The following is a 15,143-nucleotide window of genomic DNA, read 5'->3' as shown; positions in this document are numbered from 1 at the left end:
AGTTAAAATGTAAATGTTGAATGAACACAAAGTGCAACACCCTGTTCACTGTCACCGTAACCAGTCAGTCTATTCAGAACTATTTCTATTGCTTTCAGGTCACCCTTTTTCTAGATTTTTGCACAGGTCTACATTTGCAAAGCTTCCCCTATGAGAATAATATGCAAGTATTTTACCTCATTACGTCTGTTGGTGGCTGTATTCATTTATCTCCTAATGTGCAAAGTCACTGCAGTGAAGTTTAATAATTTGGGTATGATAGGCCAGTTTTCAGAATCCTACTCACATCAGTCCCATTGATCTATAAGCTTGATTAAATTTTCTGGAAAAGCTGATGAGTCAAGTGTTGTGTGACCACATAGCCCTAATTGCATTTTTTGTTGACAGGATTACAGGATTCAGATAGACATCTTACAGTATGTGCATGAAGGGAGGCAGATGATAAGGTTTAGGATGACTGGAGAACTAGGAACGAGCAGAAGAACAAACTGAAAAAAACTCTAAATATATCATTATTCATAATGAGAGATGTATAAATGTCTGGACTAAACTAAACTCTATGAATAGTAATTCTGAAATGGTAAACTGGCAAGAGAAAGAGTGACAGAAGATTCTCACCTGTGCTACCCAACTTCTATCTCAGCAAAGACATAAATAAAACCTCATGAGTGCAATTTATGAAAATAAGTCTAAAAGGGCATGGAAGCCCACAAGGACATATGCAAATGACTAAGACCTGTGTGTGTCCATGTGTCATCCATCTCACTCTTCTTTGTTTGTCTGCACTGTATGTATGTCAGACTGAAAGACTAATGTAACAGAAGTAGTTGAGGGGCCACAGTCATCAGGAAAATGTGAATCACTCAAAAGAGAAGAAAATGAAAAAGGAAAGATGCGCTGGAAGAAGAAGAAAGAACACAACACACTGAGAAAGGTGCAGATTGGAGGAGGACTCACGGGGTTGAAAGGAAGCAGGAAATGAAAAGAACAAAACAAGAATCAATATCAGTTCTCTTTGTCTTTTTATTCACTGCCAGTGCCAGCGCTCTGACTGTTGTATACCACCTCCTCCTCTCTCATTCATGCTGAGATCTTGCTCTTGCTTTATGCAGCACACCCTAGTTTTTGAGTCAAAAGTTCACTCTCTCTTGAAGTTGTGTCATATCACTTCAGAGGTTTGAGAAGCACTTACTGTAGGTGCCTGGGCAGACAATGAAAGCACATTGACTCTCACATTCGAGATTTGTGTTTTGCAGTGAAGAGACAACACAGCGGTCACAAGCAGATATCAAACAACAGAAGAAGGTGTATGATATATAATGAAGAGACAGTCTCATGATGTGTGTTGGGATTATTTATATGCTTTGCAAAACGTCTCAGACTGCATTGAATCCCTACTCAGTCAAGCTTAAGGTTGTCCTTTGTCACATTTTTCTTTGATTAAAAATGTCAGACACTATACTTTTAACTTTAAAAACTTATTTATCTTCATAATCTTTGGTTTTATTCTGTCAAATGATTCTCCCAAAGTCTTTGGTCCAGCTTCATCCACACTGGATTAAAGCAGAACACTTGTAAGTACCTGTCTTCATGGACTGATGTTCACTTCCACTGTCTCATGTGTCCCGATTGGATCGAGTTACAGCATGTCTGTAGAAACTACAGTGATAGATAGATACTGTAGATGTCATCTATCCATTAGCTCATGCTAATGGACAGTTGGGGGTTAGTCTTTCTACAGAGAATACTCAGTTAATACTGTACATATTAATTGCACTTTGCTTTTAGTAATAAATAATAATTTATTCCTGGATAAATTAAGTAACGTAAAATATTGTTATTGTTTGTCACTGTCATGTTCAACTGAACATTACTGTGAAAAGGAAAACATCATATCCTTGAACAGATGACTTATTTCTTCAATATCATGCTGATTGTTTGCTGCATTCTGTCTCATTGACACTACGTGTACCAGGTGTGCATCTTACAGGACAATCCCAGCTTTGTAACTAAACTCTTCAGATATCAGCCATACTGGAATAAGTCACGACTATCCAACCATCAGTGTCATTTATTTTACCCCCTGCTCAGAGCATATAGAGCATCTAGACACGGAGATAAAGGAGAGCCTTGTTTAAGTGGAAGTGATTAGCTGTGACTGATAAGACCTTGAGGAGCCTGCGGGTGGAAAATGGGGAGCTGTTGCATTTGCTGTGCCTGATTCAATTCCCCCAGCACATGAGATGTGTGACGAGGATATCTAACAGTAAGGACTGAGCTGAATTATGTTTACTTCCACTGACTTATCAAGAGCTCAATAGTTAATGGACACTGGCAGTGGTCACACCTGAGACGAGAGTGATTGGGTGATTTTTAGCATTTTAGGTCACAGGACTGTAATTCATCTATATTGAAAGTTACTATGATGGAAGAGAGACAAGTCTTATAGATACATGTGACATATGTTCAGGTAGCACACTGTAACAGAAGAGCAGCTGGCAGACAAACTAAATACTTTTGTTACTCTAAATATAGAGTAACAAAATGATCTTTACTGAGTTGAGTTCTTTACTTTTTGCAGCAAAACATATTTACATCATCTCTTTATGTTAAACTAGAATTGACTGAGCCATCACAGTGTCAGTACAGAAAATGAACCACTGGGCCGCTCTTCATGCTTTAATAATTACATTCAGCCGTAATGATGACATACTTTATTGAGCCCCTTGGGGAAATTGCTGTTGGACAGCTGCCAGACAGTACATGTCGGTGCTACTACTGGGTTTTTGGTGTCTTTTCCAAGGACACCTTGACATGTAGCCAGGAGAAGCTAGGAATCGAACCACTGACCCTAGGGTTCGCATACAAGACTGCTCCAGCCCTGGATCTGATATTTATTCCTAGTGTCAAAATGCATCATCTGTGCACCCTGTATGATGCCTCAGGCTTTTAAATTCCTCTTCCCTACCACCATTTTTATCTGCTCTTTCACAACCTTTTAGCAGCCTCCGTGTTTCCAATTACTCCAGGTAAAATAGTTTGAACTACGGTTGTGTATATATGATGTTTATATAGATTTAGTTTGGAAGAAAACCAACATTGTGTTGGGCTCATTTGCAGTGTAGACACCAAAGATGACAACCAAAGCTGTACCAACAACAAAGCCTCTAGTCAGGAAAAACAAAATATCAATCAAAAATAAATTAAACTAAGCATATTTTCTTCTCCTGTGGGGCTAATCACTTTAATCATCAGTTCATATAGTGTATACTAGCAGAAATATTAGTCCTGCTTGTAATATCAGCAGGTTCTTTTCACCATCTTTCCTTTCTTTCTAAAGAAAAGATGGTGTTCTAGTTTTATGCATGTTGAATTTGGCTGTCCTTTTACTAAACATATTCAACAGTATAAGGACCTTTACATGACTTTGGTACTTTATTATATACATTTAATAACTACAGTATTCAACTATTCAATTAACTATGATATAACAAAGTACTGTGAGGTTTAGGCACCGTACCATACATACCGCTCTGTACTGACTTTATTGCTAATGACTTATTTGAAAATCAGTTTTAAAATAGTCTGCATAAATTGATCGGTTGACCATTGCACTTCCTTTTAGCTATAAATATCTATAACCAAAATGCTCTTTAAAGAGCCGGTCATTTTCATCTGCCCCTGTAAGTGACTTCATCTCATGGGGTGGTATCTTTATTTTTTTAAATATAGAACACAGAATTCCTTTAGTGAAAGTGTTGGAGTTAGGGTTGAGGTGTTTTCACCTTGCTAACAGTAGACATGTTAAAAAAGGTTTTGAAATGTAATACGCACATAAAAACCAGGTCATGTTGTTGAAGCCTTTTAAAAATTCCCATTTGGCAGCATGAGAGAACTCTTTCAGATGTTTATTTCCAGCAAGTCTCATATGAGTGTTTGACATACACAGAAAAATTTAACACCGCTCTGTTAATTTGACATAAATCTAGACATCATTGATCTTTTACTAAATTTAACATTTACTGCTGCTTCTGGTGCAGTAGAGTCCATGAGATGATGATTTCAATGTGAATAATATAATGCATTTATACAGTTATCTCTATAATGTTTTCTTTTTTTTTATTCTCAATGCTGCGAGAACCCCACAATCCATAGAAGCTGCTTAATGATTTTCAATGTGAGGATGTCTTAAGATTTAAGGATCCCTTTATGGGTCTGCTAATGATCCAGTTATACAGTTAACATGACACCATGACTGCATGTAGTGAGGGGAGACTGTGCTATTTTCTATGGTTTTCATAAGACACACAGTTTTCAAGTGATGCTAAAAGCATGAATAAATCAGTTTCACTCAGCCATTGTAACAAACCTGTTGTCTGGTGGATGCATATCTGTCCAGATCTTATCATATTTGAATGCATCAGTCTTCCAGACGCAACATAAACAATCACCTTACCTGTAAAAAAGGACTTCTTCCTCATAGGGAACATGAATGTACGAAACATAATGACCTGCCTGAAGTGTGTGTTTGCCGTTGAACGACCTTTGTCAGTTTGTGGTAAGCATCTGTTGCCACGGTTACATTAATAAAGTATCATTGCACTCCTCTAACGAACAGCTATGTTCATTTTAATATTTGTTTGTCACCCACCCATCCAGCGCTGATGATGGTGCTGGATGAACAGTTAGATGATCATCAAAGGCGTCATAGATCATTCTGACATGGGAAACATGATGGTGCCAAATTTAATGACAATCCATCCAACAGTTGTTGTGAGATTTTACATAACGACACAAATAATTTCTCTCCAGTCATTAAGCCACATCCGTCCTGTAGATTAACAGACATGCTTTGCCCTTCATAGAGCCGTGCCTCTAGATTGGGAAAAATAATGGAAAGAACTGAGAAGATTAGACTTTGATTTGACTGGTAAAATCAGTGTCTACCTGTCTAGTCCTAGTAACGATGAGCGAAAACCTGTAACTAGGCATGACTGAAAATGAAAATGAATGATTACACTCTGAAATTGTTCTTGTCTCAAAGTTCTTTTCATGAATTGAAGGTGAAAAACTCAGACATCAGTGCTACTAAGTAGTGCTGCTTAAATTTCATTATGACCTTCAAGGCAACCTAATCCTATCAGAATTATCATTCTGTTGAAAGCTCTATACGCTTGCCAAGTTTTCAATCACTCACATGTCCGACATGTTTAAATTCACTTAGCTTTATGATACGGTCTGAAGACGCGAAGAGGAAACTTCACTTTTATAAAGGAAAAAGAAGGGGGCTTTGCTGGTGTTGTTAAGACAGCAATAGCATCTTCTCACACTATTTCATTAATCCTGCAGACCAGGCTTAAAATATGAAGACAGAGCACTGTACACAGAGGTCCTACTTTAGGGGTAATTTATATGTTCCTTGTTTGCCTCTGAGGCAATCTCTCCAGTTTACTGAGGCGCTGAGGAGTAAGAAAGTAATCACACACTTGGAGACTCTGTCTGTGTGGACTGCTTCTCAAATTTAATGAATACAACCAAACGCTTTGCACACAGTTGAGTGTTTCATGTTAATATGATGCTTGTAACTGAGCTGACTCTTTTACTTACAGCCCTCGTTTCCTGTCGAATTTTCAGCTTGTAAACTTCTTCAGTTTGAGTCTGTGTATTTATAATCTAACTTCTGATGCTTAAGAAGATGTTTTATTGAGAACAATGTCTAAGAGGTGGAGTGTTATGTGTACTGTTCACAAAATTGTTCAATATAGTGAATAAAAAGTGCATTTTTTAATTCACATCTGAGATGAAAACACACACATACCCACACATGGATGTACTGCAGGTCTGCACAAGAGGCCCCAGCATCCCACTTGGTTTCCCTTCCTAATGTATAGTCTGACCTGTCAGAGGTCATCTGAGACCATGGGTATTTTTTGAGCCTTAATTGGACTGTCTGATACTATAGTTTCCACTGGGCTTCATTCGGTCAGACCAGTTCTCTTCAGCCCAGGCTGGTGCACTAGGGGACCACAAGACCCCAGCAGGGCACCCCTGGGAAATTAAATCCCTGCTTAGAGTCTGTGTCTGTCTTTCGGAAGTCTCTCACTCTAAGTCTTCCAGTCGATCTCAATGTGTTTCTCTCTCTGGAATCACTTTTTCTGGTTTGAGGTACACTGAAGTACAAAGTACACACCTGACCAACAGCCAAATGGGCTTTTGCTACCTTTCCATCCACCTGATCCAAACAGCATCTGTTGGTGGAATAAACACACAACACTCTGCCCCAAGTCCCCCACAATTATTTTTTACTGTTTCTAAGTTGTGCTATTGTGTTTCTGAGTCCTGACACAGAGTTGAATTGAACAGGTCTACACTGCGAAGGCTGGAGCTCAGACATGACTCTGGCTGTGATTGATAATACTTACAATGACCTGCAGACAACTGTTCACAGATAGTACGCATTCAATTTAACTGAGCTCCAGCAAATCTTGCTAAGTAGAATGGGGATCTCCAAATGTGCCATGTAGCAGGGAAACTGGATTTAGCAGCAGAGTGTGCACTATTAAAATTCAGCCCTTGTTTAATTTGATAAGAGTTTTCATTAATTCTTGAAGGCAGTAACACTATACTAACATTCTAGATCAGCTAATATAGCAATATCTGTAAGAGGCCAGAAAGGTTTTCACGCTTGTCTACACATCAATCTTTATCTGAAGTGTCGAGCCTCTGTCTTTCATAGATGGATTCATTAGGCCCCTCATCACGTTCTTGTCCAACTTTCTGTCTCCTCTGCTGTTTTTCTGCTCCTTCCTGTCCTGCTTGTTTTCCAGCTACCCCTGCCCTGCCCATTGTTGTTTACCTGGATCAGGTGAAAATCACACTGCAACTCTGAGAACAACCCTTGCTGCATTCTTATGGGTATATGATATCAGGACGTAGCCCCATCCTGCTACAATTACAGTTAGAAAGATTAGTTTTAGCTCTGTTCCAGAAAGTATTCATGCACAGTGTTGGCCTAACTTTAAAATGATGAGGTAGTGATTCAAATGACAAAGGCATTTGGGCTGGCTGTGGCTCAATAGGTAGAGCAGTTGACTGCCAATCACAGGATTGGTGGTTTGATTCCCGGCTGCCACGTCACATGCCAAAGTGTGCTTGGGCAAGATACTGAACCCCTAGTTGCCCCTGGTGAGTCAGGTCAGCTGCATAGCAGCTCTGCCATCGGTGTGTGAATGGGTGAATGAGATGCAGTTTAAAGGTAGAAAAGCGCTATATAAATGCAGAACATTTACCATTTGTGTTTTTCTGGTAATATTTCCTCTAAAACACTGACACAAAACATTTTCTTCAAGTCCTAATTATTTTGCTCCTCAGTTTACACTATGCAGTCAATAGACCTGGAAATCAGAGACTGAACTAAGAGGGTGTCTTTGGGGATTTATAATAACATAATGATGCATAAAAATAACAAGAAACAAAACAAGTGAACGGTGCCCAGACACTGTGGCTCTCTGGCAAACATCCTCATCTGATTTCTCTATTTGTGAAATTACCAGTGCTTTACACTGGTGCTTATGCTGTTCCTGCTGGGAAACACTTGATGTTTCAGGCTATTACCCTAATACACTGTGAACTCTCCATATTTGCCAGGAAAAGCCACATCACTGACATTATCCACTTCCTCTGTTCATTGTTTGAGACCATTCCACACATTTCTATACAGATCTTATGCTGTTGTTGATCACCCAGGTTTGATTAATGGGCAGGAAGTTATTTGGCAAGCAATGCACCATATTACTGGCATGTATCATGCAACAGATGGGAGATATATGGGATGTCCAGAAAAATCCCAGTGGACTGTATCCCAAAAGTTTATTACTAGTGCATTCAACCTTATTTTAAGTAAAAATACATGTGATCAATTTGTCATGTGTCACTTTCAACCACCTTGTGTATAACCTATCTTGTTATGCTGGTGAGGTCCTTGGGAGATGGTGTTGCTCAGACGCTGAAGTAGGTCAAGGGAAAGATGGAGAACATCGTACATTGTTAACATGAAGCATCTTCTCAGTATACCAGCCTTAATAATTATGATCCATTCGAAAGAGAAAAGTAAGTGAACTACAAACACTAATGATCCCATGCTGTTGTATGAGACCCAAAGCCAAATGTGTTTTATAACCTCTGGTGATGTTACTGTGTTGTAACAAAAACATTATGTGTTAGCAAGACCTGGCACGGCCTAAGTAATTCATCAGGAAATAAAAAAATGACAGGTCCATTTGTTGAACAGCATGTGGTGAGAAGAATGGTGGTTGGCTGTTAGGAGAAGGACGGGGGACTCGGTTCACTCTGCAGTGTGAGCTACAAAGCCAGTTTCAATGTAGGTTAATAGTTTCTGAACATATTAAAGCCCAGTTACAAATACATGGAAAAGCACCTGATGTTATCTTAAGGCTTTCGTGTGTACTATGTGCAGTATATAGTATTTTGTATGCACCTTAAAGGAACGGTGAGAACCTGCACAACCCAGTCACCACTGACCTTGTTATCTAGGTGTGTCTGTCAAAGTGTCAAACTGTTGTTAGATTGGCATTGCATCCAGGGTACATCCAGCTACATGCTCAGTCTCAACCTGAGGCTCCAACGTCCTGCACCTCAGCATAAGAGGGGTATGGATCAACCAGTGCCTGAGGCAAAATAACCCCAATATAAATAACCTATCTATCAAAATAGCCTTCCTCAATGTCACACTGTACAGGTATTCCTCGTCAAGGCCTGTATGCTCATATAGATGCCCAATGCACGAGAGGCTGGAAATGAAGGATTTTCTTAGAGAATAATTTGCATTGCAAAATTAAAGTGGCTGAATAAGGGCGATAGATGGTGTTGAATTCCATGGTAGGACTTCATTCATGGTATTTCACTTTCAGTTTGATGGCGATGAGCATAATTCCCCCCAAACTTCATGGTGAAAACAGAATGTGAGGAAGCACAGCTAGTTTATTCTGTTTTAGGCCAGTTAGCAGCAATCTACCATGAGACTCTGGGGCATCTACATGTGTGGCTTCTGAGAGCTTTGCGTATCTTGGTGGTGCAACCTCTGATCGCATCTTTTATCCCTAAGGTGTAGCCAGGGTTAGATTCATTAGCTGAACAGCTATCGGGGATGATGAATGAGCCACATTTGCTCTGCTCCACATAGACAGAAACACTAGGATACAAAATGCACACAATGGCACACACACACTCTCACATATACACACATCTAGGACAAAGACAGTCAAGAAGATAAAGAGAGCTTCTCTAAAATATATTCAGGAGCCAGAAAGAAAAGTAAACAAAACAACAAAAGCAAGTAAAGGTATCTGCTTTTATTATTTTTTTTTATTCCAGTCTCGTTCAGTCGTCGTTTTTGTACTATATTATGGTAAAGATTGGTGCATTTGAAGGAGGATACAGAATATTCTTCTGTAATTTTGTGCAGTTTTGTGTGTTGTGATGGGGAATTGGATGCATTTTAAACAACAAAATAGTTGTTTAGCGAAGGCGCAACTGAAGGGATAGTGGACTAGACAAGAAATTGCTCATTCGTCATGCATTTCTGTGTTGCTTGTGCTTTGCAACACTGACTGAATGGGTTTTTACAGTGTGAAACTACGTGAGTTTCCTCGATTGCTGTAAACAAAATCTTCTTTCAGCACTCGTTAAAACAAAGCTAAACATCCATTTAATTAATGCAAATTAAGATGTCGCTGAAAGAATACTAACCAGTGTGTCTCTGCAAGCATTAAAATCCAGTGATGCATCTTATACTATATGGACAGTGTGTGTTTGTAATGTGTTCTAGCCTCACTATAGAGTCTGTGGGCTGACTTCAAGCTAAGGCACAGTTTAAAAAGACTTCTGGGCTTTCAGATATATGATTTAGTCTTTAGTGTGTATGTGTGTGTGTGTATGACTCTCATACGTTAAATGCATCCACTGGGAGCAGCTGTCATCAAAGCTGTCAAAGAGCACTAGTGGCCTATTTGATCTATGGGAAATAAAATAAATTACACATTAAGAGCCCCACAAAAAGAGTCATATTGCTCCTTGAATTTTTCCTTCTTGCCTTGACAAGAACTCTGTAATGTAAATGTTTAAATACGGTGCTTACATCATTGATGCACAAGTTAAACTGTATTGTTTAATGCCCCCTGATGCTCTAGGCGTGATCGTAACATCAATAAAGCATAGCTTCAAATCGGGTATCTCATACCTCCTACGTGAGGAACAACGACCCCATTTAGTGTCCGCCAAGTCCACCAAGACTTGTGGGTCTGTAGGTTTACCCCTTACTAGTACAGTACTGTATGTAACCCTAGTTACCTTTTACACAGACTTCACCCTCTACCACCCTCTTTTCGCCTTAAGAGAGTAAAACTGATAGTGTAGAGAATTAAAAGTAATTATTAATTGATTATTTTGCACTGTATAATGTTATAATAAAACAATGTGACTTTAACTTTGACTATGTTTTAATAATTGTACACGCCACACAAAGTTATAAATCAAAAACTCAGATATATTTACTTATAGAGGTTCATTACAGTGCAGCAAAGAAACACTTTATCTGGATAATGAGATGCTGGCTTTCTTTTTTTTGTTAAACCAGTCACCCCAGGTGGTACGTGAACACATGGCCAATTAGTGTAATGTATGAAGGAAGCGCTCTTTGTGGTGCACCGCACACAATTTCCAGGGTAGTATGCCTGCAAGACAGTCTGGGTACTCTTCAGAGTATAAAACACAATCAGGAGATGAATCCAATCACAATCAGCAGAGATGTTAGGTCATCTGTCACTTTAATGTGGTACTGGCCAGCTATAGTTAGTGGATAATTTCTACATCAAATATTATATGGGAACCTAGATGGAGCATAAGACCTGAAAGCAGCAGAGACCTCAGACTACATCAATGCTGAATGCAGTATTGTTGGTGTTATATGAGAGGATTTGATGTTTTAGCTGCTTAGCAACCATCTTCCATTATATCCTTTTACTTATATACATACTTATATCTGGCTGCAACCTTAACTGATGCATCCCAAAGCTGTTTTTTTTTTCTTGTTTAGCCCTTTTCATAGAGATAAAGGACACCAACTTACTTTATAATTTTTCAGACTCTGCTGCTTATTGTGTTATTTAACATAGCATTTTTCTATCCTTTGGGACTGTAGTGGTATTTTTTGGAAAGGTCACTGGTATTTATATTTCCTATGTGAATATCCTTGTATTAATAGAGGTTGTGCACATGTGTACACTTTTGTGAAGTGCCAGTTCAAGGTTCCTTCATCAACTTTTTTCCTAAACACTTTTTCCTGCGGGTATTAAAATTCACTAGAGAAAACATTTGACCAACAGTGGAAGTCAAGAAACCAGAAGTATGAACCACCAACAATAGTGGGAAATATGTTTTCATGGAAACAAGTATTTATACTGTGTATACTTTAGATTTCCATGACAACATCATGGTTTGTGCTGCGGCATATCTGTTTTCCTGTTGACTACTTTCCAGTAAAAAGTGTTTTTCACAGGCAGTGATGGTTTCCATTTGTGTAAACTGTCATACTGTTTTGAGGATCGCTTACTTTTGTATTATTTTTGGAAGGAGGGGAACTGCAACGGGATGACAAACATGTGAAGTGGGTATATTGTCATGATTGCTTTGGCTTCGCAAAGTAGATATTAACAACTTTTTAACTATTGTAAAACTATGTTACGTTTTGTAACACAGAAGGAAAAGTCAGTACAAAAGCCAAAGCATCACATTTAATGCTAAAACTGCATTATTCCACATTTAGAACTTAACCCACCTGCAGGACCAATTTCCTTCATAGGCAAACAGTCAGTGTGAACAAAACAAATTGGGTTTGTACCTGAAATAAAACAATCCATCTACAATTTGCTTTCAGAATTGGTGAAGTGTAAATTTCACGCCCCCCTTTGTCCTTGAAAGCATAGGGGAGTGCACACATTTACTTTCTCCCTTTTATCTCATTGCCTTGTTTTCTACGGTCTTTTTAACTCTTTTAATCTTTTCTACTTACACGCAATCATCCCTCGGCTCCCTCTCTCTTCTCCTTCGCTTCCACAGGTTTGCCTTATCTGCATCTCCTCCAGGATTTTTGAGGGGTGAAATACATTTTACAAATAAGAAGGGTCGTGCTTACATGTGTAGAGTGGCCTGTGACAGCCTGTGTTCTTCTGTCATATATCATATAAGCCTGCAGGGTGTCTTCCTCAGTCAGATTGGGCTTTTCATCATCTGTCGTAATTTCTATAGTGCCTTTCTCCTTCTCACTCCTCTTGACCACAAGGGACATTTTAAAAATAGCATAGTAGGAGTGCTAAAGGGGGTTTTCTACATTAGGAATAGTGTGCTTCTTTTATTGATGGCTATATTTAAAAAGCTGTGAATTTGCAGCAGAAATCTGCTATGTTATGGTGTTGACAGTTTATCAGGTTTGCATATTGATTAAGCTATGGTTAATCTGTTGTAGGATAGTGTACAGTGTGCAGGACTAAATTATTTCTTATTTCTGTGGACCATGAATAGGGTTGTTCCTTCTTAATGTGTTGTTACTGAGCCACAAAAACGTAGGTAGCATAAATCAAGGGTGAGGTAAAAATAAAAATAAAATCCAACAACATGAAATGCTATCCAGTGCTAAAATGCTGTTACTAAGGTCTCTGGAGCAGCACTGGGCTGTGAAGTGATTTTGGTGTAGGGTGAGATGTAGCAGCTTCTCTGGACCAAAAACCATTTTCCACAAAAATCTACAGAAAATGATTCGATTTCTCCTGAAATTGTAATTCTTATGTCCCTTTGTTCCACTAGCATTTGGAGAGTGTATAAGACTCATGATTAAATTATCACCTCAGTGGATGCTGGCTTGGTACAAGTCTCTATTTAGTTTGTTTGTCACATCATTATTTTTACACTTGGAAATAAATAAAGATATACGACACGTTGCTTACCGAGCTTTACGACATCCCTGCGGTGAAGCAGAGAGTTTTACAAGAGAGTTCTTTTAATGGCAGTTTTAGAGGCAGACTGAAAATTCTGCCAAAGTCCAAACTGGCTGGATAAAAAATAAATATAAAACTAATCAGAATACAGTTTTTTGTTGCCTGCTATGCTTTTCTCTCAACCGGTCGAGGCAGTTCTTTCTCTCCATGTTGTGTTGTTGGGTCTTCGATATAATTCTGTGTACAGTTTATCTTATTTTCTTATGGTCCAAATGTTCAATGTCAACACAATGGTGTGCTTTTCATTGTGCCTCCATCATTTATGTCTGGACTTTTTCCATAGCCAATCCTTCCACTTCTCTTCTCTTCTTGTGTTCCCTCTCCACTGCTTCATTTCCTCTCTCTCAGTTTTCTCTCTGAACCTTATTTACTATAATTTTCAGGTGTGTTTGTCTTTGGGTGCAAAAATCAGCTCGTCTGACCCACAGGCTTAACATATCCTGTTCTCTTTAAAACAAGTAAGTTTTGATATTGTGCATTATTGACATATTGATATTATCTATATTGTTCTCATTATTCAGTATTGACACTGATAGTAGTAGTGCTAACATGGCATGATGTCCATCTTCAAAGTGCTAACAGCATCTAGATCTTTAGCTATTGTTGTGCCACTGAGTTGGTTATTACAGTGCTTCTCGTGCACATGTGGAAATAATCAGAAATTTTGGTCACCCGACTTTTATCTGAGTAGCTAGTGCTACAGCAACAGAAATGCCCTGCAGCAAAGACGAGTGCTGGCTAGATAGTGTCACTTTCTATTACCACGGTGCCTGCCATGCGAACATTAGAGGGATGCCTCTGTAAACAGGAGACCCTGCACTGACTGACATCAAATCTAAGGATTGCATGTTGATATTGGTAGCTGGACATGATAAGTCAAGCTGATGAGGCAATGTCATTTGGTTGGTTGGTTGTGTCTCATTTATCTATCTGACCTCACGTGGGCACATTTGGGTTAGATCACAGAAACTAATCAGGTTAGCTGAACTGCAAAGAGTTCTTAACTGTATCTGCGTGGTCTAGTTTACATAAAAAAACTAACTTTCTAGACAACAACAACTTGTTTTGTCAAAATTCACAAGTCCATTTCAAATACCTTATGACAGAGGTGTTGAAACAGCCTGATGGGGTACAACTGACTGGCCAACCAATATTGTATTAGCTGTGCCTGCGAGTAATGGAAAGTGCAACAAAGCACATGGCCACAGAGAGAAAGAGAGTCAGAGAGAGACACAGGGTAATAACTGTTAACTGTGCAGCCAATATATCTGGCCTGTCCTTTTTCTACTCTGCATTGTACACTAGCAGTAATCAATGTTTGGCACTGGTTATCTGTGGAGTCACATCCTGAGAGCCGGCACAGGGAGATTCCAAGGTCAACACATTGTGTTACACGGTTGCACCACAGATGCTCATGCACACACCATAACAGGATCACTCAGGGTGTAATCTGATTAGCTGATTGCCCCCCTGAAGTGAGGACTGTAAAAGCCTCACAGCTATCCATAACAGCACAGTGATGGGTTACTGGGGAAAACTATTGACATTGCAGGTGAGAGTGAATGTTTGTGGTGGGAAAGACATGTTAGTTTACTCTATACAATATCCACCTGTGACCACAAAGGTGCCCACCTGAGGTTATAAACAATTTCATGGTTTTGCTTTTTTTTTTTGTTCAATTTTCCTTTTGACTGTGGAGACCAGCCTGTGTCCTCTGGACCTTTTCTTCACTATTTGTATATTACTTTTATCTGAGTGAAGATGTCATCAGATATAGCTGTAAATTCTTTGTTTTATGTCTGTAAAAATAAGTCCAAGTGAGCTATTTTTATGTCTGAGGTTTGTACTTGATGCGTTATTTGTTTCCACTCTGCCTCCCATGTCACACACGGACAGGGGCTTGCTTGGTTTGCCAGCAGTTATCTTTCACCTTGGCAGTCATCCACTGAAACACATCAAAATCATTCAACAGTCCACTGGGATTTCAACATAGCAATGAGAGTTTTTTTTATTTTTCATCTCTTTTAGAGATTATTCCTACACAAACATAGAAATCATGAACTTACTGTCCTA

Source organism: Anabas testudineus, chromosome 14 (genome assembly GCF_900324465.2).
Source record: "Anabas testudineus chromosome 14, fAnaTes1.2, whole genome shotgun sequence".
Lineage (NCBI taxonomy): Eukaryota > Metazoa > Chordata > Actinopteri > Anabantiformes > Anabantidae > Anabas > Anabas testudineus.
The sequence above is the reverse complement of the archived record's forward strand: the minus strand, read 5'-3'. Positions refer to the sequence as shown.